At 36.2% G+C, this 22,320-nt stretch overlaps 1 protein-coding gene across 10 annotated transcripts in view; it reads left to right on the top strand.

The window, feature by feature from the left end:
• The window catches only part of Nrg3 (neuregulin 3), a 1,014,491-nt gene that overhangs the window by 45,689 nt on the left and 946,482 nt on the right, over nt 1-22,320 (top strand). The window lies entirely within an intron of this gene.

Raw genomic sequence — 22,320 nt, 5'->3', positions numbered from 1 at the left:
CTTCTTTAATTAAAAAATTGGAATTTTTTAATTTGGAATTTTAATTTAATTTGAAATAGCATTCTGCATTTATTCCAAGCCAAGAATATTAACAACCATTATATTATATATATATTTCCAAATTTTAGTATATTATATATGTAATATTAAATATAGTATATATGATATTTCATAAGATATGGGATTACTTATCCATAATGTGCTTATTTAATTCATAGTTTTTTAACATTTATTCTTGTTAAATACATATTCCAATAACAATTATTTAATCTTAAGATGAAGAGAAATTTGTTCTATTCTTATACTTACACTCACTTCTGAACATGTTTTCCTAACGTCTTATATGTTGATATGTGTATGATGGGCTGAGCCTAAACCATTTTATACAATGATGATAACTTTTAGAGTAATTTCTTCCATAAAGCTTTCTGGGCTAATTATGCATACATCACTAATCTTTCAATATATATCTAAATTTCCTGATGCATGTTGTTATTTGTGTCAGATGGGAATGCGGGGTTACACCAACTCCTAGATTCTTTTGCTGAATTAGTGTCAACACTTATTACAACAAACAGGTAGACGGTAACTGAATGCCTTGCTACTCAGATGAGAGGGAAATGGAATTCCATTACATCATCAGACTAATTTCCATTAGTTTAATTTCCAATGAGCTTTATTTTTCTTATGTTTAACTTTTTGTTATTTATTTATTTATTTATTTATATTTTTTAAATTGTACTTTGTGAGCTCATATTGTCCTGTGTTGTTTTTGAATTCTTCTACCTTATTATCTAATATGAGATAGTTTCCATGCATATTATAATAGCAACTCCATCTCTTCTGTAAATGCCCTGTTAGTGTTTTTCCTCTCAAAGATATCATATTAATTCTCATATGATTTATAACTTCCATTACAATTCTTATTGCATTTTTACAATTAAATATTAATATATCCTAAAGTGTTTTTTATGGAGATATAGGACTTAGTCATCAGATCTGTGGTATTTTCTATTTATTCATTGTTAGTTATTTTATGGTTAGCTATAACTGTTGATTTAATAAAATTTAGAATCACTTGAGAAGAGAGTCTTAATGTAAGATTATCAGCATTGAGTGGTGCTGTTGGAATTTTCTTTGGGCCACCTAGAAGCTCTCAAATGAAGACACTGAGATTTATTATTAATTATGAATGCTCAACCTTAAAGTTTTTATATTTGTAAAAATACTACACATTTCTCTCATATAGTTAGTCCTTTTGTGTTTCATTCATTGTGTTTCTTTTTATCCTTACTCTGTTTCTGGGTGTAAATGGAAGACTGGAAGTAATGAATTTTCCAGGATGCTATTGAAGAAAAAATATCTACAGCTATTAATTTACAATATATTTTAAGTTAGGAATAAATGTTGAAATATTTTAAAAGGTGTTTGTTCCTTTATTAGATTATTTAGAGCACAATGTTACTCCTCTATCTTGTCTTTGGAGAAGTCAGTTTAGGTACCAATTAATACTAGTTTCCTCTGTAAATTGTAAATCATTCCATCCTTCTCTTCATTCTTGAGATAAGAATTTATGTTCACCTATAAGCTCTTCACTTTTAGAATGGTAATTCTTAAAAACCTGTTTGAAAGCCTCAATTTTATTTCTTAAAGAATTACATGTGTCAAGGACTTTCTTGAAAACGTTGTCTTGGATAACTTGGAAGGAAAGAAGGCAGAACAATCTGAAGTTATGTAGAACGGACCAGTTCACTCTGTGGAATGACACATTCTGTAATGATTTCTGTAGTAACGAAATAGCCTATTGAGGACATCATGGTTGCAAGTCTGTTCACCTTTTCTCTTGCCTCTAGCAGTAATTCAAATTTTCTATATTTGTTATATATGATACAACCTGAAATTTTAGTATTTCTTACATGTTCACTTATTATCAAATTTCTCCTGTGTCATTTAGCACATTGCTATTAGAAACCATACCTCTGACCCTATCACCCATCTAGGTGCAGCGTAACTACTCTACTTCCTCAACCAAACAGAATTTCTTAGATGGCAGGGTAGACTGCCTTTATTTACTGAGCCCAACCTCCTCGTCGACCCTCAGCTCTTCTGTGTATTCACTTCTTGTTTATCCACACTCCCCAGAGACAGTGTGTCTTTTTTGGGTGACAGAGTCCTAAAAATCCTCAGCTTCTCCAGGATACCACATATTCACTTAGTATTTCTCTCGTGAAGTCTTTCTCCACTTCATCTTTGTCTCTATATCATATTCGTCGCTGTCATTATATATTTCATTCAGAATGACATTATACTTATGGTGTTATATTAGGTTTGTGTATTTGTAAACCCACCTTGTTATTTTCTTCAGCTGCAGGGTAAGCAGAGTCGCTGGCACCCAAGAATCACAAGGAGAATATTTATAGGACGTGTGTGCTCTCAAAGGGGCTGCACGCCAGCAGTTTCATTATATGTCTCAAATTCTGAGTAGAAGTGCTAATTACTGTTGAATGGATGCTGAGTACATGGAGAATGCGTGATAAACTTGCAGTAAAGCCTGTCAGACCCCATAGTGTTTATGGAGAAAAGTAGTAGGAGGTAACTTAGGGTCAAACCATCATTTAGTATGTCAGTGGGAGTAAGGAGATCGGGGAGTGGGCATAGCACCCAGAGGGCAGGTTTATTAGCTGTTGGATAGTAGAAACTAGCTTCCTTCAGCAGTTAAACCAGCAATATGCTTATTTTCTAATATGTACTTTAAAAGAAATACTTGTGTCCAGGCAATCGATACTACTTTTGGATCATATTTAAATCAATTAATCATCATAAAATTTTAGGGTTTTTTTAGTGATAGCATTATAAAATAATTTAGAAAGTCAGTGATTTGAATTCCCAAACCGTATATAGGATATTTGGTAACAAGGCTAGGATTTTCCTCTTTCTTTTCTGTGGTCAACAACTTGTGCCTCCCTCTGAATTTTACTCAGTGTTTTGCAAGATTCCTTCTGGATTTAGCTACATATTTTAATTTTTTGAGGCAGGGTCTCGCTGTGTAGCCATAGCTGTCCTGGAACTTGCTGTGTAGAGGAGGTTCACCTCAAACTCATAGAAATCTGTCTGCTTTTGCCTCCTCAGTGCTGGGATTAAAGGCCTGTGCTACTATGTTCAGCTGTCTACAACTTTAGTGCCCTACACCAGGGGCACCAGAGATGTCCCCTTCAGTAGGCTTGGATTAGATAGCATCTAATAAGTTATAAAATCTTTACATCTTGGTTTTGTATGGCTTTGAACCATAGTTCCAAGTTCATTATTTCAGTTAAGTCTCCAAACTTCTTTATCATTTGCGAATCTTGTTAAGGTTCTCTAGAAATATTTATTTGATTCACAGCTGTCCTGTCAGTGAAGAAAGGTGACCAGATTCCATATGACACATAATGTTATTTAACTAAGTTTATTCAATAATTACTATCAGGTGGTATGTATCTGTTGAATTTAACTGACAAGGGATCTAATGACATTTATACATTTCAGGAAAGCCACCATAAGTCTAAAGAGGATACAAAGATGTTTTAAGTTTATCTGCCTTCTTTTCAGTCCTGTTTTCTATGGATTTCGTTGTTAGCTGCTTTGAGAAGTTTATCATTTAGTCACTGTTAATGTCTTTCTTCTGACCTTCAAGCCTTGTCTTAAGAAGTATCCAGCTACATGGACTAGATAATCAAGAGTGAAATATTATATAAAGGGATTCAGAAACCAGAATGGAAGGCAACTTTATCTAGTTTAACTGTCTTTATTATGTGTAGAATAATATGTGGTGAGGGAACCCCGCTCAGAAATTGGATCTATAATATAAGAAAATGTTTAGAAGTAAGGACACATTTTTGTATTTTTAGGACTGAAAATACACGCCATGTTATGGGAGTAAACTTAAAAAGGTTAGAGATTTATATTTGATTTTAAATAATTGATTACAATATTATATTCCAGTGAAAAATTCAAAAAGCAACATACTGAAGTTGTTCATGCAAATATAAAGTACAAATTCTAATTAACTGTTCTGTTCTTTTCTGGTAAAAGTACTTTCTCTTGTCATTTCATAAGTGTAATGGAAAAGTACCTCCTGGATTTGAATTAGCTGGGTAATTCTTGACTTTGGTCAAGCCTTTAAACTGGTGGGAACTTTAATGGATATTAATTAGTGTGAAAGCTTTTTATTCTTGGAGGGACCTTTCTTTTTGTGAAAAAGAGAAATCTATCTTGATTGACAGATGGATCCCTCTGTTTCATGTTTTATTGTTTTTGAAGAAAGGGTCTTTGATTTCCTGCCCGGGAGCTTTCATAAAAGAACCTGGGCATGCTGAGCCCTGATTAAACATCAGGGAGAGGTGATGGTTCTTTTATGTAGCTCTCTCCTGAATGGTGAGGAAGCCAAAATTACAGTGACTGTCAGAGAGGTGTCTGCAGAAGGACCACATTCAGCTACAGGAAAAATTGACACAGGGAAGGCAGCAGTAAGAGTGGGTGCAAGAATTGTTACTTATAATTCTATGAATATTTAAAGAGCATCTATAAAAGCAGGGGTCGGACTACTGCTTCAAAACACAGAATAGCAAATGCTTTCCTATATTGCTATTGAGTATTGACCTACATAACTGAAACCTTTTTATAAAATAGATTTTTACACTCATTAAAGCATCCTACTAACATTAACAGATATGAGAAAATCATAGAATACAGCAAGTAAATAATTGAGCATTTTATTTTGTCTTGGACTTATTGTTTGCTTTCAAATTTTTCCATGAGGCATCCCTATTAATTAATTGTGTCTTTCAGGATTAATCATGAAATTAAATTCATATGAAGACAAAATAAATTGGTCTCAAAGTATATGACAAGTAGGATACTGGATGTTGCAGAGGCACATGTTTAATCATTACATGTAGCCAGGCTCTGCTTTCTACCAGTCATGTGGCTTTGGGTGAGGTGTTTTACTTTCTGGTTCTGTGAACACAGGAAGGAGATAATAGAACTTACCTGTCAGAGGAATTTTGAGGACTCAATGGGTCTTAAAGCACTTCTCGGACAATCATATTATAGTGTAATGTCCCCAAATAGAACTAACTAAAGACAATACAATTGATGCCCAAGTCATTGTTCTTATTCTTTGACAAAGAGACAAAAATAAATTATTGAAGAATTTGGGGTCATTGACATTTCTTTTCCTTTCTTTTTTTTTCATGACGTATGGAAGAAAAGAACAATGATCCTTTATGGGTATTTAATTTCACCTAGAACATAAGCCATGGAGTAGATTAAGAATATCTTAGAAACAGAAATGTCATTTATCCATTTTTTTAATTGTGTGTTTGGACTGAAGTATTAATAGTCTAACTGCTAAATTTTCACATTTCACATGAAGAAAAATGGTCAGAGTCTAAACATCTACATTTGAAGACTTAAAGGCCAGAATGTTCATACATGCTCACTCTAAATAACCAATTGCTGGTGTCAAAGTGCATATTTACTATGAATATTTAATGTGAATATTAACTTTTCTGATCACCTTGTATGACAAAAATGAGATATTTTTATTTTCAATCTGTTGAGAAATAACTTGGTGTTGTATTTCAGTCATTATTGGATAGATCTATCATCTATCATCACAGAAAGACTTTGCTTTAGCACAGCTTTAAATTGACAGAAAACCAATCCGGAAATACAGCTTTGCATCCATGATTCCGTCTCTTACCTTTCCTTTCTCAGAAGCCACTAGCCTGTCCCTACAACTGTGCATTGTCTAAGACGTTGAAGTCTTAAAATATATACACTTTTCAACTTTGCTTATTTCTCTTAGCAATGTGTCTTTAAAGTCCTAATGAATCATTTTATGACTTATTTTCAATGCTAGCTAATATTTCATTAGATGGATATATCAGAAACACTAAGGACATTGAGTTTTTAGGTCGTTTAACATAATAGGAGGCATACACATTCATAGGCATGTTTGCATATGTTTCATGAATTTTAAGTCATCTGAGTAGATATCACAAAGCAAAAATGCTGTTTTAGTTCATAACAGCATGTTTCATGCCTGTAACCAACTGCTTTCCAAAAGGCTGTGCCATTTACTATTCTCACTAGCAAAGATGCTCACCCAATTACTCACCAGCAAGGTGTGTTTTCAGTGTTTGTGATTTCAACTATTGATTTAATGTGTGTACATCTGTGATTTAGTGTGCACACTTGTGTGTGTGCATGGGCTTGAGTGTGTGTGTGTGTGTGTGTGTGTGTGTGGTGTTTGCAAATGCATATTAGGGAGAGATGGGGAGTGATTTTGTAGGTTTGTGTGATTTTTATATTTCACCTATAGTATCACCATTGTAGGGCATATTATATTATCATTTATTTATTATTAAAAATAATATGTATGGGTGTTTGCCATCATAGATGTCTGTGTACCATGTGCTATATGCAGTGCCCACTGAGGCCAGGAAGATTAAGTTTCCCTGCAACTATGGCTATAGACAGTTGTGGGCCTCCATGTAGATGCTGAGAAATGAACAAACTTCCTCTGCAAGAGCAGTAAGTGCTCCTAACTGAGGAAATATCTCTCCCCTCTTGGATATACTTCTTGACTATTTTGTTCACCTGATCCCAAGTCTCCACAAAGCATGTGACATGTGACATGTAACCTAGCGAGTGCTCAGTAAGTACCTGTGAGTGAGTCATGGCAAGTAAGATTAAACATCTTTAGAACTGAATGACTCACTTGCTAATAGTGTAAGCATTTTCATAAGGTGTAGGAGGCGACTACCATTTGCATTTTTGCTTTCTATGATCTTGCTTTCTACAGTTTCAATCATGTGTGGTCAACAATGCTTCAAAAAATGTTAATTGGGATGTTTCAGAAGCAACTCATCTTTTAAATTTTGCACTGCCTTACTGTGGTGACATCTCTAAGAACGAGGATTTGAAACTTCCCTTTGTTCTGTTCTCCCAAGGCATAAACACTGCTCCTTGACCCTGAACAACCCTCATGCGTAAGGACTGCTATGGTATCAAGGTGTTGGTGTTCCAATCTCATCTTATTAAATAACAGACCCAAAGTTCAAAGTCATGATATCACAATCCAGAGACTCTAAAACAATCCTGAACTATTTAGGTTAAAGGAGGGCTGAATAGCAAGGCAGGAGAAAGGATAGGTGGGACAGGCAAGCAGAGAGAATAAATAGAAGGAGAACTTTGGTATGAGAAGGAAAAGGAGCAATAGAGAACAAGGAGAGGAAGACACCAGGGCCAGCCATCCAGCCGCACAGCAAGCCATAGGATGAGAGTGGAAGAAAAGTAATTAATACAGAAGTAAGAAAAAGTAAAATCCCATAGGCAAAGAAGAGGATAATTTAAGTTAAAGAAAAAAAAGAAGGCTAGAAACTAGTCTAGCTAAGGCTGGGCATTTATAAGTTAAGGAAAAAAAAATAGGAGAAAGTGAAAAGTTATTACTAAGATAAAGACATCTTGGGCTTTTTGCTGAGATATATGGTAAGAATGAACCATTTATTGATAATAAGGAAAACGTGTGCTAGTTTTACTGTTAGATCTTAACTGAAAGTGATAACATGATGTTTAGTGTCTAAATTTAAAATAGGAGATGCTTAAAGTACTGTCCAAAAAAATCTTGGGCTACTTTGAACACTTGAGCTATGAATTCCCCAGATGAAGGACTCTAAGCCATTACTATAAATGCAGTAAATAATGGGTATTACAAAGGTCCCTAATAGCTTTATTGCTCACTGTAATACTCACATTAATTCACACATTTCATCTCTTAATGCAGGTATGCTTCTTTCATCATCACAGCTTGTACACTAAAGTGAGACACTTTGAGAAAACTGGCAGTTCCGTAACTCTTCATTGCATTATTGAAATGGTACACACACTTTAATATTAGTTAATATCTCCGTCTGTCCATTGTATAAGTTCATCTTTATCACTGGCAGACACATGTAGCAAGAGCCATGGTACCTAGAGAATTCAATGCTATCCAGTTCATTAGGCATCCTTTGGGGTTTAGGGAACTAGCCCCAAAGATAAGGGGCGCACTGTGAATCTTAACTACTGACCTCGATGTAAGATCCAGCAATTTGTCTTCACTTATGTAGTGAATAAATAAATCTTCCCAGTTAACAAAGTAAATCTTCCCTTAGTTATTTTTAATGGACGTGACCTTTTATTTAGCATCTGCAATCTAGTACCTTTGACTGAGGGTTGTGATATTTTTTGCATAGTACACTTACTGTGGGGACCTATGTTAAAGCTCTCTCTTCTCTAACCCTTTCCTACTCAGTTCTGAGTTCTCCAGGTGATTCAACAGCAGATACACTGCTAAGCTCGGACAAGTTTGGGTCTCAGCAAGCTTCAGCACTAATTTTAGCTATTAGCTATGAGACGTTAACGTGAAGGATTTGAAAGAAAGAAGTAGTCACACTGACATAGATTGTCGGCCCAGTGACATGGCTCCATGAGAAAGAATATGCTATGCAAGCATACGGACCTGGGTTTGAATCTTCAGCACTAATGTAAAAAGACAGGTATGACCAAATATGCCCATGACCCCATTTCTTGGAATTGAGGAGGGATTCTTTGGGCTTATTGTCTTCTAACTTAGCCAATGAATGGATAGGTCCAGGGACAGTGAGAAAACCTATATGAGGGAATAAGGTGGATGGTGAAAGAAATGGATACTCACATTCCTCCTCTGACTTCTACATGTGTATGCATAGGTGAACACACATGCACACATACATTTCAGACATGGACACAAATACATAGTAAGGAGTTCAGTGGTTTATAAAATGTGTAATATATCATAATTTATCTAGTATGGATTCTGTTATTCGAAGAATAAAAGTACATGAAGCAGATAGATACTAGGTCCCCTTTCCCCACCTTTCCTACTTTATCCCCAAAGCTTATGAGAAATGTACGCAAAAAACTGTCAAACTGTAAACAGGATCTTATTGCTCTAACCACAGCACAGAGAGATTAGGACATATTGGAGCACTTTCCTTTTCTGAAAATCAGTTTGGATGTGATATTTGAAATTCATTCAAGGGTATGGAAGAATAGACTGGTAATTCCAGTCCAGGAGCTTGTGGTGGGAGGATATCTGTGGGTTCAAGACAAGCCTCATCTACACAGATATAGCCTGTCTCAAAAATTCAGAAAAAATCATATCCATTGGTTCCACATTTCATATTAAAAATTTAATTAATATAAATAGAATTTTCTGCAACATTAAATGTCCATAATAGAGGGACAATGAGTAGGCATTGGACACAGTCTTAATGAAGATTATTATAGTAGCTATATTAAACTTAAAGTAAGTACATTCAAACATGCCAAAGTGAACTACATACTTTGTTGCTAGTAGTTTGGGCTTTTGATGATTTTCATAATAAAGCACACTTACTAGTTTCATTTACATTTCATACACAAAATTAAAATTCTGTCTTCTTTTGTTATTTGTGGTTATTAATGATTTAGGAATTTTCTGAGAAGATTCCATAGAAAGAGCCAATAATGACAGCGTAAGTCATTAACATTCTATAGGATGAAGGAAAACTTTAGATTTTTATAAACTAATTATTTAAAAAATATTTTCAAGTGAATTTCTTAAATTTACAGAAAAGTATAGTGTTTAAAAATGTAAACTGATTTTTTTTCTAATTTTCATACTTGAAATGGTGGCACTCATAAACTCCAGCCAACAACGGCAAGAGTCCTAGGAAATATTTAGGTTTGTGTAAATAAACTTTCGTACCCAGCTTCTCTCCTCGTGCACATTTTTAACCCACCTGAAACAAAGTAGAATTTTTCCCAGTTAGACATGGAGCAAGCATCTAGGGTTCAAACACAGCAGTCCTTGAGAGCCCTACTGGATAGCTGCAGTTGCCATATATGCATTTTGAGATCTGGGGGTGTAGTTACACAAAATTCTTGGCATGAAGTCCATTTCCAAATTGTTCATGATCAGTTTACACAGCCTGGCTGGGCTCTGTAACACACATTCCTCTGTCTATGTAGGTGACCAAGATGCTGCTGCTTTCAGTGAAATGATGAGGCTATTCCTGATCCTCCAGTAGGTTGGGAAAGTGGCCTCTTTGATTGACTACTGTGTTGACTCAGCACTGAGACTAACCATGTGCAGTAAAGCATGTCCTTCAAGTTAAAAGTCATGGTACTCAGGAAGACTGTTAACTTCACATCACATAAACAAAAATCTGTAAATATACACCATGATTTAGTAGAATGACACAGACCTCAGGAGAAACAGCATTCTCATGATTAGAGCTCTATTACAGAAGTTACAATTCAGGAACAGCTGAGTGGTTAGACACTGGTAACAGGTTTTGAATGGTGCCAAACTCAGAACTTCCTGCCCTTTTCCCGTTCAGCACAGGCATGATGCCATTCTTGCTCATCAGTGTGTTCCCCAAACAGGAAATTTCAATAGACTCCACTGTATTACATAGGGGTGAGCAAACACTGACTTTTTGATTAGATTTAACCTACAATCTGTCGTAATGACTTCACGAGAAGTGATTTAAAGAGCTGTATTAACCAAGATTCAAGTCCTGGGTGATGTCTCTGTTGCCCCTTCATAAGCCAAGAAGTCATCTCACCTCAGTATGCACTCAAATTTGATCCAAAGGCTTTAGAAATGGCAAAGATATCTCTGTCATTCAGAAAACTCAGATATTTAGGAAGTATTTCCCAGGAACCATGGCTAAAAACATGATTTTTTAATTATTATATTTTATAAAATAGATTTCCCCAAACCAGACTAGCATGTCAGAGATTTCAGGCTTACTTCTAGTCCCCATTCTCTGTGTTCCCTGTTTCTTCTTGAAAACTGAGCTTCAATCTTTGCTTCCACTTCACTCTTCCACTTTGACAGACACAGTCACTTCTTGCATATGCCTTACTTTACCCCTTTCAGTCTTCACACTCTGAGCAAGGCACTGCACAGTAACGTAAAACCACCTAGGTACCTTTTCCCAGTAAACTTTAATTGCACACTGCATCTAGTGGGAGATTTTAGCTGATACGAGCACTTTCCCTAGAAGAAACAAAGAAATTAATTTACCAACACATATGTTTCCCAGGCAAGGAAGAAAGCTCTTGCACATCGGTGCTCAAGACTGAAACAGAACAAGGACATATTTCAGTCCATAATGTTCTTGTCTTGCTGCCATGAGAACTTAAGTTTGATATCCAGAACCCATATTTAAAAGAGAAAGAATCACAAAGAACAAAAACAGAAACAAAAAAACTAACAAACAAACAAAAAAGAAAAAAATGCAAAAAGAAAACGAGATGAGTTGGTGTATACTTACAATTCCAGTGTGGGAGAGGCAGAGACAGAAGACTCTAGCAATCGTAGCCTTCTTGGTGAGAACTCAGTGAGGGCCTTAAAAACCAAGGTGAGTTGTGCCTGCAGAATCCAAGACATCCAAGGTTGTCTTTTGTCCTCAACATCCACATTCGTTTATGTTCATGCTAACTGAGAAATTACTTTCTGCTCCACAATATAACGAATGATTGTTTAAAACAATTAAAGACCAGTGTTGATTATACATTTAAAACTTAAGTAAATCTGACATAATAAATTGTATGAAACTAGTCATGAAGTTGTATTTTCTCATATTTTCTTCCTGTCGTATCCTTTGAATATTAGAATCTGACAGGATTTTTTTGAGTATTTCAGCTACCTAAAACAAATTTTTTTTTCAGAAAATCATTTCATCATGTCTCAAAATGGTTTGACTCTGTCCATGTAATGTTATCGAATGTAGTGAGCTTTGATAACTTCATATTATGATCCAAATGCACAAGCTGAGTTAGGATGACGTTGATCTTCCAATCCTTCTGCTTCCACTTCCCACTAGCTAGGGTCACAGGTGTGCCCCAACACACCTGATTCAAAGGGGTCCTTTGCATGCTAGGAAACTCTTGCATTAAGTGAACCACGGCCTCAGCCTAGGCTTCTAAGAACTTTGTTTGGAGACTTATAGTAGCTTCTATGTTGCATGTCCACAGAAAGATTCATACTATACACTTTCAAACCTATTATTTCATTTAATCACAGCAATTTCGCACCACAGTCTTATAAAGTAGATAATTAAGCTTCAATTTTCTACATCAGAAAATTTAAGTTAAGCAAAAGGCAGACTCATCACTAATGAGGTGACAGGTAGCAAATACACAATTCAGGGATTCTGAGCAAAGTCCTTCATAGTGACATATGGTTAATTGTTTCCTAGGTGCTCATATACTTCCCATCATCTCTTAATTTCCAGTTTGTAATGGTTTTCAGAGTATTTTTTCCTTTAAAAAGGATTGCAGTATGTGCTCAGCAGGTCATTAAAGTGAAGTTAACTATTGGATTTATTTATTCAGTGTGCTTCTACTGAATAGCTCCTATTTTTGTTACATATGTGACTGGCATTCATGAATTACACACATCTTTTGTTAATTCAATAAATACAGAATCACAGTATTTACCACTGATATTACATAGTAATGGTAGTTAACAATGATTACAGACAAACAGTTTTCTTAAAGCCTTTAGTTCATGAGTTGAAGGGTGTCTTCTGCTGTTTGATCTCAAAGATTTAAAATCACCATTTGAAATAGTTAGTTTGAAAGGATATTGTTTAAGACAATTTATTATTGCTGTTTTTATAATTCCATGTGCCCTCCAGGCTACATCCCCAGTGATCATGGCAAGGGGTATCCCTAATTTAAAAGTTGCTTCATCATTGGCAGTATTTGCAACAACTAATACCCAGGTATAATGACAGCGATCCAGCGTCAGCAGGTAATGTAATTGCAGATTATACCCTTCATGGTTTCCTTTTTGTGTGAATAGTAAGTGTATGAAATCTTGAGTCAACATTTCCCTTTCTGTTGCATAAACAGTGCTGAAAGCTTAATGATCAGCTGGAGCAGAGGCGTAATGAGTAGTTGCTGCATTGTTCATTAAACACCGTGGCGCTTCTTTCTTCACCATCATTTCATCTGTGCCTGCATTTTGCATTTCCCTCCAGTCTGTCATTCTTCTGGAGCATCGGACACTCCCCTCGAGGTAATTGCTGTGACACACACAGTGCTTCTATCACACAACAATAGAAACGTCTCTCCTCCTGGAGCTCACTTTATTTGGGAGAATGTACTTTTGAGGATGGCAAATCAGTAGGAAATGAGTCATGTGGAGGACCTGTCACAGACAGAGATTTTGGGGAGGGAATGATAGCCTTCTGCATAATCAAAGAACATGTTTGACTGTAAATTGAGAGTAACATTTTAAGTAATTTGACATGGGAATTCAGATTTGCCCCCCTCCCAGCTTTATTTTTCTACAGTTGGTTTTGTATCACTGAATTGTGTGTGCCTTTCTCGGCCGGGATATGACTCCTAGAATAGAATGTTCTACTCGATGTACTAAATCTAAGTTGTGGCAATGTTATTGAATATAGCACTTTGGTATCCCTTTCAGTAGCCAGTGGACATATTGTGCAAATATGGTATTTGTATGTCCCCTGTGCCAACCCATAATTAATTGCTGACACAATGGGAAGTCTTACTGGAGAAATGGATACCAAAGCACACATTTCAATAAATGCAATTACTTTTCATTACATCCAAAACATCATCTTGACTCATTATGATATTGTGTTCCCTTTTATGCATGTATTAGCTTAGGAATGTGTAAGTGTAAAGATTGCTTTTGAAGTCTCCCAGGACTCTTTGCTTTCAAGTATCAAGGAAATAAAAATTTCTAGATAAATACGGACTTAGCTTCTTTATGGGATTTTTATTTGCAACCCATTAACTTACTGTACATCAGAGAATATTGTCTATAAATATGAATTAATTGGGCCAGGTTTTTGGTCCTGTTAGGTATTAATATATCATTTGATGGGAAATAACATAAAGCTTTGTTCATAACTTGAGTAATTTCTGAGGAGTAATTCTCTAAGCAATATCAGAAGCCACAAGATGATAACTTTTATTAAAAAAAGCCTTAAACAAAGTATTTTCATATAAGAATCTCCTGAAAATAAGAATATGCTTGCATATAAGAATGCTCTTGTGAATTACATGCCTACAGAATTACATAGACCACAGAGATCAGTTTTTCAAATTCTCATTTAAAGTAATGTTTTTATCTATCTCCCCTCATAACTTATAAATTTTGTTTCCTAAATGCATTTACTGAATAATAATTTGTTAATTTTTCCCAAAGATTAATCACTCTTCTGTATAATTCGAATTAAGTCCAGGCTATGGGAAAGGACACAGGATACATTTTTCCTTAGTTTGTGTCTTTGTTCAAGGAAGCACAATATGAAATTCTTGCAATGTGTTTAAATTGTTTTTTAAAATAATTAATTTATTTATTTATTTAAAATTTCCACCTCCTCCCATCCTCCCATTTCCCTCCACTCCTTCCCCTCCTCCTCGTTCTCCAGTCCTAAGAAAAGTCAGGGTGCCCTGTCTTGTGGGAAGTCCAAGGCCCTCTCTCCATCCTAGGAAAGTATGCATCCAAACAGACTAGACTCCCAAAAAGCCAGTACATGCAGTAGAATCAAAATCCAGTGTCATTTATAGATTCTTCTTCTGCCTTAGTTGGTACTTGGCTGCAGTATTAACCAGGATTCTAAAAGGAAGAGAACTGATAGAATGATTACACACACACACACACACACACACACACACACACACACACACACACACACACACAATGTTGTATATTTTAAAGGGTTTTATTAAATCAGCTTACTTAATATGATTGAGATAATCCAGGGACTGGTTCAAACAGGAAACATCAGGAATCCTATAGCTTTTCAGTTCATGAGGTTTGTGCCTAGAAGTCCTAATCAGGTTCTGAAGTAAGAAGATTTCTGGAAAGCCACCAGTCCGCAGTTTATATTGAAAGCCTGAAAAAGCAGGTTCCAATATCATTACTATCAACAAAGATACCATCACTAGCTGCAATAGGCTGTATTAACTCAGCAGTGAAAGCAAATACTTTTCTTTCTTCTGTGTCTTTTTGGCTTTGTTTCATTTTAAATTTGGGCTGCTGCCAGAAGGTACTGTCCACATTAGGTGTGGGTCTTTCCACATCAAGTATGGCGATCAAGACAATTCCCAGAGATGTTTTCACAAGACATCCTGATGCAGACAGTGCCTCTATCGAGGCTCTTTACCAGGTGATTCTAAATTATGTCAAGCTGACATTCAAAAACCAATGGTCACAGCAGCTGGAACAATTTGATTAGCAAACACAAATAAGGGAAAATAGAAGAAAATGGGAATAGGTGATGATACTAAATAAGACAAAGAAATGATCAATGGAAGAATAGAACAAAAGAGCAAGAGGGCAAACTATTAAAGAGGAAAGCAAATCTAAACCACAGGATCAGAAGTGTTCTATTGCCAGTAGACCTATATTCATACATGATAAATGCTGTATTTTCTTCTGCTTTCTTACTTTCCTCCTTCCCTTCCTCCCTTCTTTCTTTCTGCCTCTGTTCCCCTTTTCTGTCCCTCCTTTCTTTACTCCCCCCTCTTTTTTCCCTCCCTCCCTTCCTTCCTTCCTTCCCTCCTTCTGTCCTTCCTTCCTTCCTTCCTTCTGTCCTTCCTTTCTTCCCCCCTCCCTCCCTCCCTCCCTCCCTCCCTCCCTCCCTCCCTCCCTCCCTCCCTCCCTCCCTCCATTCTTTTCTTCTTTCTCTTCTCTCCTTCCTTTCCTTCTTCCTTCCTTCCTTCCTTTGCTTCTTTCTTTTTTTTCTTTCTTTCTTTCTTTCTTTCTTTCTTTCTTTCTTTCTTTCTTTCTAATTAAAACAGGCTCTCACTATGCCTTGCAAGCTGTCCTTAAACATATGATACTTCTACCTCAATTTTCATAGACTTGAGGTTACAATCATGTCCTGCCATACTTTGTTTTCTTTCATTTCGAATACTTTCAGTTTCAATATGAAATGCTTTAACCGAGGAAGTATAACTATTCTTTTGACTATTGTATTTAAAATACATAATACATTAGGAGTAATTGTTTTGAGCTAAATTGATACTGTAGTCAAGAGATTTTCAGTACACAGATTCAATATAAAATAAAGCTAGATTTTTTAACTTTAATTTGTGCATATTAATGTTTTCATTGTAGTCTATTATAGGATGAGTAGCCCATTAACTTAGATCATTAAAAGTTTTAGCATTTACATATTTAAACACATCTCTCCTTCCACACACCCACATATACACTATTTTCTCCATTGTAGGCAAAGATAGTCTTAAAAATGGAAATTTAATTACGTTACTTCTTCCTCAATTATCCAGTGGCTTCCTGTTATAATTGCAATAAAATCTAAACTTTGCCCACAGCACAAGATCTTTTTTAATGCATCTCCTGACAATACCCTTGAGTTCTTCTTCTGTACTAGGTGGTGGAAGTGTTTTCTATCCATCTACTCATAATAATGTATGTGATTAGCTATCAGTAGCTTCATGGATGTTGTCACATGGTTTACCATCCAAAGAACCTATCTCCCCTCATTCACAACCCTGCTATAGCATCATGTCCTTTGAGAAACTGTTCTGAATCCTCTTGCAAACATAGCCCTTCCTTCTGTTCCACACTTAACCTTCTTAATGTACCAACTTGTTGCTTCTTTGAGTGTGTGTGTGTGTGTGTGTGTGTGTGTGTGTGTGTGTGTGTGTACTTTTCTTGTTAATATGTCATCTCTCTGAAGATGACAACAGGTTTGTCTGATCACTGGGCATTTTAATTTGTATCATAGTCTTCTGTTTCAGCTCTGATGCCTAAAGTCTTCCCATGGTGGATAAGGGGAGGTCAATTTATACTCTCCTATGTTAAATTCTTCGGAAAATACAAACAAAACAAAATAGAGGTACTCAGATTTCCTGGGACTCAAGAAAGAAATGAAATGGAATATATAATAGTGATAGATATAACAGGTTTAGTTTGGTATTTCCTACGAAGGAAATTACAGAATTTCACTCAATACAAATTAGTACAGACACTATATTGGGAAAGGATTTGGAGTACTCAAGAAATAGTGAATGCAGCTGCAATTGTATTTGTGAGGAATGCATTGTATAGGATACAGCACAGTCAGGTGAATCTGGAGAGACTGCAGAATTAGATTTTGAAGAACATGGGCCCTTGATTTAGATCGTATAAGAATGAAAACAGAGCAATCCATGGGAAGCAAACCAGTAAGGAGCATCCCTTCATGGTCTCTGATGGAATATCAGCTTCCTGCTTCCTGACCTGTCTTTCTTCAGGGAGGGACTGTTACCTTAAAATTTAAAATGAAACAAACTGATTTCTCTTTGAGTTACTTTTGGTTAGTATTTCATCATAGCAACAGAAAACAAACCAAAACCAAATGTAGAAAGGATGCCAGTGTCCATTGCTTATACAGCATGAGTGGGTGGAAGAATATAAGCAATATAAGCAAGAACCTCTGTTAGTTATGATTTACTGTAGCAGTCTGAAAATTGTTGTTATTTTAACTCTGTCACATGATGAGGTTGGAGACTTGGGCTATTTATAGCCCTCCATGAGCTGTAGCCACAAATCAGGATAAATTTCTGTCTCCATGATTCAAGATGAAGATTGCACATTGAATTGTCTCTAGGCAGCGTGAGGTAGATTTCAAAAGAAGAGGTGCAAAGACCACCAAGGAAATAGTCTTTTGGAATTAACTAGTTTTAGTGCTAGGGTGATGGCTCATTTGGTAAAGTAATTGCTATGTAAGTATGAAGACGTGAGTCCAGCGCCTTCATGAATGTCTCCGTGTGGCAATGCACGTCTGTAACTCCTGCTACTAGAAGAGATAGTGAGAGGAGGATGGCTCCAGTTTCCCACCAGCCAGCCTAGTCCAAATGATTACCTGCAGGTTCCTTGAAGGTACACCATGTGAAAGAAGTGTGCAAACATTTTTTGGGGGGTGGTATATGAACACCTCTCCAAGACGCACAAAATTACTCTAGAAAAACTTCCTTAACAAACATTTTACCATCCCAATCAAGTTTTCATATGCCATGGTGTCCAGTTTATGCCCACTGTCATGCATTAGATCTGCAGAATGTTTCCATTGTTCAAAACTGAACTTCCCACCCACAGAGATGGTGGGACTGATCTAATGGGAGCTCACCAAAGCTAGCTGGACTGGGACTGAACAAACATGTGATCAAGCTGGACTCTCTGAATGTGGCTGACAATGAGGGTAGACTGAGTAGCCAATGATAATGATACCGAATTTTTATTCTACTGCATCTACTGACTTCTCGGGAGCCTAGTCCGTTTGGATGCACACCTTCCTAGACCTGGATGGAGGAGCGGGCCTTGGACTTCCCACAGGGCTGGGCACCCTGACTTCTCTTAGGACTGGAGAGTGAGGGGGAGTGGGGAAAGTGGGAGGGGAATGGGGGGATGAGAGGAGGTGGAAATTTTTAATAAATAAATAAATAAAAGTAAAAAAAGAAAAAAAAACCCTCTGAACTTCCTACCCTTTTACAACCATTTCTTAATAATACTGCCTATAATCGCTGGAAACCACTGTTTGCTTCCTGTTCCTAAGAGTCTGAATCCATTCGTTTCTTCATGAAAACGAATAACATGTGCTAGCTAGTTTTTCTGCCATCTTTACACAAGCTATGGTCATTGAGAAAATGGCTCCAGAGGAGATTGGCCTGTGCTATGGAATGACACAGATACTGTGCATGGTGCTACCACTGGGGAGTGGTTCAGGGTGGAATTTAAAAGCAGGCTGGGCCAGCAATGAGGAGCTGCATTCTTTTATGGTCACTAGTTCAGTTGACTTCTGCCCCAACTTCCCTCACAGAGGAACTGTCACCTGGAGGCATAAAAGAAATTTTCCCTTTCCTCCCCAAGTTGCCTTTGGTCATGTTTTATTGTAGCAGTAAAACCTTAAAGCATATGACATTTACTTTTGTTTGTCTACTTTATTTGTCTTATTAGATAATTCTATAAATTTATACATATATTGTATAATAATATTGTATAAACATAAGGGAATGGTTTTTGCAAAAAGCACAGACATGCAAACACTGTTCATAGAGGAGCTTTTTTGCAATTCTTTGTATTATATATGTACTCAGATATGGGATTACTATCTTACAGTAAATTTGTTTAAATATTTTGAGGAATATTCTTATTATATTCCTTAGTTGAATATATCCATAAGCACACTTTTACTGCACTAGGATTCCTATATCTATGCAGTCTCATGCATTGTTATTTTGAATTTTTATTGTTTTTAACCTAAACTCTGTAAATGGAGATTGTGTTTTTATTTCCTGGCTGCTCATACCCAAGTAATCACCCAGAAACTATATTAATTACAACACTGGCCAATGGCTTAGGCATATTTCTAGCTAACTCTTATATCTTAAATTAACCCATTTTTTATTAATCTGTGAATTATCATGAGACTATGACTTACTGGTAAGAATTTGGCATCTTTCTCTCAGGCAGCTCTTCTGGAACATATCATTTATTTGTTCATATTTCTCAGCAGCAACTTGTGGTTTTGAGTGTCCCTGCCTTTTACCCCCATGTCAAGTTACTCTAAGTATTTTATTGTTTTGTGGTGACTTTAAGTGTGAGTACTTTCTTAGCTTACTTTTCTGGCTGTCCATTCATAGTATATAGAAACAGTACTCTTTGTTCGTATTGATTTTGTGTTCAACTTTGCTGTTGTGTGTGTGTGTGTGTGTGTGTGTGTGTGTTTGTAAAGTCTTTTAAATTTTCCATGCTAATATATTTTCTGAGAGACGTTTTGCTTTTTCTTCATCATGTGTGAGAGCTCTTAGCTCTTTTTCCTTGCCTAATTATGACGGCTAGCACTTCTTGTGCTCTATGGAATAGAAGTATCAACAATGAACTAACCTTGTTTTTTGTCTTAAAGAAAACACCTTCATATTTTCATCATTGTGTAAATGTGAACTATAGGGTTTTGATACCTGTTGATGTAATCTTTTCCTTATTTTTTAGTTCCATTTTTTATTTATTAGTTTTTTTTTTAAAAAAAAAATGCTATCCCAAGTTCCCACTTCTTCCCCTCCTCACATTCCCTTGACATACCCTCCCACCCCACCCCTCCTCCACTCCTCAGAGAGATAAGGCACATTGCTGTATGGTCAACATCCAAAGAAAATAGGTTCCCAAAAAGCCAGTACATGCAGTAGGGATAAATCCTGGTGCCGTTGTCAGTGGCCTCTCAGTCTGCCCCATCCTGGCAACTGTCATCCACATTGAGGTGGACTGGTTTGGTCCTATGCTTGTTCCTACCCAGTCAGACTGGAGTTAGTGAGCTCCCATTAGCACAGCTAGACTGTTTCAGGGGATGAACCCATCATGGTTTTGACCTCTTTGCTCATACTCTTATTCCTCCCATTTTATAACTGTACCTTGGCAACTCAGTCCAGTGCTCTGATGCGGGTCTCTACCTCTGTTTTCATCAGTCATTGGATGAAGGTTCTCTTAAGTCCCCTCGGTATTGGAGCAAATTCTTTAGTTCCATTTTTAAAAAATTAAGAATGACTTATGAATTTTTGATAAGTTCCTTCACTATGTGTGTTGAGATGATAATGTGGTATTTGTCTTTCATTTTATTGATATGTCATGCTATGTAAATTTATTTTTATATGTTGTATCATTATTGAATTTGAAGGAAAGACCTGACACAACCCTGGCTCCTAATCCTTTCAATGTTTTGTTGAATATTAGTTTTGTTATTTTCCCTCTGAGGACCTATTATTACTCTTTTGTCTATTACTCCGCATTTTTTCTTCTCAACATAATTGTTTGAATTTGATAGTATAAGGATGTTGGCATATAGCATGACATTTACCAGTGTGTCCTCTTTTTCAATGTTCTTGGAAGAATTTGAGGATGACTTTTGTTAATCCTCCTTTAAGTTCTTGTTGAATTCTCCACAGGGGCCATTTAACCATAAGTCCCTGTTGGGAGACATTGACTACTGATTAAATTTCAGTGCTAATTTTAGGTGTATGCGTGTGTGTGTGTGTGTGTGTGTGTGTGTGTGTGTGTGTGTATGTGTTTATTTCTGTCTTGGCAGGTTAGTATTTATGGGAATTTCTACTTTCTTCTAGGTAATTCAATGTATTTGTCTATAAATAACCACAGTGATTGATTGGTTTTGATTTTTTTTACTTTATTCTATCAGCATTTATAATGTTCCTGTATCATTGCTGACTTTTATCATTTGAGTCTTCTGTCTTTTTATCATCTAGCTAAGAATTGATCATTTATTTTGATATTACTAACTTAATTCAGTCTTCTTGACTTCTCATAATTAAAAAATCCTGTTCTACGTTGTTCTAATCTTTAATAGCATTTAATAGAATAAAAATTTGAGTAATTTTTATTCTCATCTCACTTTCCCTAAAGTATGTAGTTAGGTTATTGGTTTGAAAAATCTCTCTCCCCCTCCTGTCTTTCTTTCTAAACAGTATCTGCCTGCATAGTTCAGATTGCTCCTCTGTGTCCTGAAATATAGTCATGCACCACCACTCGTGGTCAAGTGAGAATTTTTGACTATTTGCTTGATGCATGCAACAATTTATTGTATTGCTGCAATCTTTGATAAGTGTCAGTAGTTTTATTATGGTTTTATTATGTAGTATTTTCATGGAGCTTTGTTTGGGGACAGAAGAGATTTCTTGGGAGTTCACTGACTCATTGATTGCTCAAGAGTGCGTTAATTTTCATGTGCTTTAAATTTTTTCCAATTTTCATTTCTGATTTCTAGATTAGATTTATTTTGATTGGAAAAGGTAGCATTATTTCTTGCATGTTTAAGTCTTTAGGGGTCTTTTATCGTTTAACAGATGACCACCTTGAGGAATATTCTGTACATAACTGAGAAGAGTATGCATGCTTCTTCGGCCATGTGGAGGGTTCTCTTCAGGTCTTCAGGTTTTCTGTATCAATGCTTACAGCCTCGGTGTTCACAATCACCTTTGTATTCATGTGCTGCCTTTTAAAGGCGATTGGCAGAAGCTTTAGGCAACACCTGGACTTACTTCATTTACAATGTTCAGTTCTGCGTGTTTTCAAGGAATGTTAGAAGATATCGTCCAAGCCTAGGACCTAAAAGAAATAATCAGTACAAATTTGGAGCATGAGTGTTTGGAAGCAAACATCAAATGCCCAACATATTAGTTGAGGATCTAATATGCTTTAAGAAA

This window comes from Myodes glareolus, chromosome 5 (genome assembly GCF_982192425.1).
Source record: "Myodes glareolus chromosome 5, mMyoGla1.1, whole genome shotgun sequence".
NCBI lineage: Eukaryota > Metazoa > Chordata > Mammalia > Rodentia > Cricetidae > Myodes > Myodes glareolus.
This window is presented reverse-complemented; position numbering and strand designations above follow the sequence as displayed.